Source organism: Aplysia californica, unplaced genomic scaffold, assembly GCF_000002075.1.
Source record: "Aplysia californica isolate F4 #8 unplaced genomic scaffold, AplCal3.0 scaffold00604, whole genome shotgun sequence".
In the NCBI taxonomy this organism is placed as follows: Eukaryota; Metazoa; Mollusca; class Gastropoda; order Aplysiida; family Aplysiidae; genus Aplysia; species Aplysia californica.
Genome location: NW_004797874.1, coordinates 47647 through 50847, shown reverse-complemented (window position 1 = coordinate 50847; position 3201 = coordinate 47647).

The following is a 3201-nucleotide window of genomic DNA, read 5'->3' as shown; positions in this document are numbered from 1 at the left end:
TGTTCCTATCGTTGTGGCATACACAGTGTGTCTGTTCCTATCGTTGTGGCACACACAGTGTGTCTGTTCCTATCGTTGTGGCATACACAGTGTGTCTGTTCCTATCGTTGTGGCATACACAGTGTGTCTGTTCCTATCGTTGTCATGTGGTCCCGTGTGGCATACACAGTGCGTCTGTGAACGCTGAACACACGAAGGTGGAGTGTCCACGTGAAGCATTTCAGTCAGTGATTTCTGTCTGATTCCTTAAACTGAAGCATGGTGAATCGATAAAGAAAAGCTGCTTTGTTATGTGGTGGAAACTTTAGGAAGTAGTCCCATTTTGCGTGTCAAGTTTTTGTTTTCAAAGTTACCGACACATTGTCCCAGTATTTGACAAACTGTCCTAACCCCGTGAATGACATGATCAGACCAAACGATGCATCAGCGCCCCCTAGTGAGTACAGTTCACAAACGACAATGAGCTTACTTGACAGGTGTACAAATGTCAAAGTAAGTGGATGTGTAGATTTTGACCTACACGCTCTTAAAATGTGTCAAGTTAAACATGTTAAAGAGTACACACGCACGCACACACACACACACACACACACACACACACACACACACACACACACACACATACACACACATGTATAAAATATACTCACGGACAAAATGAAAGTGTACGTAGAAAACAAAACATTGTACCTGCAAAGCAATTTTCTGTAGAGAATCCATTCCTTTTTTAGACGACACCCATATCAATGAAAAAGTCATGAGGATAGATATTATGTTTCCCTGAAGTGTGTATTTTTGCACTAAAATGTCGCTCACAAGGGCAGACCCCCCGTTTCCAAATTCCCAAAGTTAGCAGCGCGTGCGCCCACCTGCCCCACTACCGACTTGTTTGTGCAGTTTTTGCATGGACCTCTGGCTTGGATCCCTCTTGGCTGATGATAGCACCATGGTTCTTGAACTGGTCGTCTATTTCAAGCTGTTGACCATTGACTGTAATTTTGGTTTTGATGGATTCGTCACTATTTTTCATCAATTTTTCCTGCCAGTCCGTCAATGTGATCGGCAAACCTGAGGTTGGTAACTATTGGTCCACTGATGCTGACTGTGCTCGTATGACTTTCAAGGTCATCAGTCAGTCATGATTTGTTCAAGGGAGATGTTGAACAGGCTAAGTGATAGCAGGCAACCTTGGCGGACACCGACGGTCCTGTGGAACCATTCTCCTATTTTCCCTTGGGCGAGGACTGCACTGGTGGCTTTGTTGTGTAACTGTTGGATCAGCTCTGTCAGCTTTTGTACCATGTTGTGTAGCTGTTGGATCAACTCTGTCAGCTTTTGTACCATGTTGTGTAGCTGTTGGATCAACTCTGTCAGCTTTTGTACCATGTATAGCTGTTGGATCAACTCTGTCAGCTTTTGTCCCATGTTGTATAGCTGTTGGATCAACTCTGTCAGCTTTTGTACCATGTATAGCTGTTGGATCAGCTCTGTCAGCTTTTGTCCCATGTTGTATAGCTGTTGGATCAACTCTGTCAGCTTTTGGCTCGTTTTTAGTTCTTCATTGTGGCCCACAATGCATCCTGCCACACGCGATCAAATGCCTTTTGGAAATCACAAAACACACGGGAGATGTAGTGCTGGTGCTGACAGTATTTCTCACAGAGAACTCTGAGTTGGAAAATCTGATCTGTTGTACTTCTTCCATGCCTGGCTTGGGGGCTCTGGTGGCCTTGAGGTTAAAGTGTTTGCCTCTTATTCAATAGGTCCCGGGTTTGAATCCGGATAGCGTCGGAAATTTTCTCTCTCTAATAATTGTCTCCTTCCTCCTCATTTTCTGCTTTATAGCAATGTTCTGTCATCTGCTTTGGTCTCCACTTTCTGCCCGCACCCCCTCATCTCCTTTGCCTCCTCCTCTGGGCTCTGGACACTGCTACTCCTTGGCTCCTTCTTACTGCTGTCTTTCAGCCACACCCCTGATATTCTGGTAGGAAAGATCTACACATAGACAAGGGCGAAAACTCTCCGACGTCACGTGTGCAAGTTGGCAACGTTAAAGATCCGACGGTGGTAAAAAAAAATCAACAATAGTAGGCTTCGGCCGCCACCCAGGCAAAATTCAAAATTGAATTTATGCAGTGGCGAGTGCGGTAAAAAAAACTTACAAAAGAAAACTCCCAAAACAAATGGCGCCCGGCTTGCTCTTCAGTGGTCATTTGTTGTGCCTGGGGCCTCCGTCGATTCTGTAGAACTTCCAACATCACTTTTACTTACACAACTCATCAGGCTAATTGTTCCATAATTTTGGAATGTCTGTAGATTGCCTTTCTTGGGGAGAGATAGCGCCAAGGGTGTGGGCCATTCACCCGCCTTAACGATTTCATTCCAGATGCTAGTGGGGCTGTCCTCCATCGCCTCTCCTCCAGGCCTCGTCAGTTCTGCAGGGATCTTGTCACCTCCTGCTTCTTTCCCGTTGTTCAGTGATCTAACGGCTGTCTCTACTTCTCCTCAACAGTCCTCAGTCCCCCTTTGTAGGATGGCCTCTTCCTCAGTGAGGCAGTTCCCAGCTTCTTCTTTGATGCTGCCACCTTGTGCTTGTCTTGGTCTTCACTGGTTAGAATGCTTGCTTGCTGTGGTTCTACTCCAAAGTTTCCTCAGTTTCCTTACACTGTTTCTCAATCCACTCTTCTTTAACGTGATTCATGCTCTTTCCGGTGTTTTTATTGCTATCTCTGTAGTTTTACCTCCAGACTGCGTGCTTTTGTGTCTCTCCCGATCCCTCCTTTTTACCACAAGCGTCCAAAGCTGTTTTTGTGAACGTTTGAGGCGTTACGTCACACCCCTTTGTGTACTTCCAGCATGCAGCCTTCTAATGGTTGGTTTCTATCCTTCCCCGACACACATGCCATGTTTTATCAGAAATATCGCTGTATGTTATGTTTTTCGAAACAAACAGACTCATAGGAAATGAATATACATGTGTACAAATAATGGCGCCATTCGGCAGTTGAATCAATGTAAAACCTTAGAGTATCTCCCTTTGTTTTTACTGGAACGTGTGCGACTTACACAAACCCAAGCTCACAATCAAAATTCAGAGAATGTCGAAATTCAATTAACCATTTCCGCAATAGCTGGGAGTGGTAGCTGGATCTGGGTAAAGTATACACACTTTCAAGTTTTCCTTCAGTATATATATATATA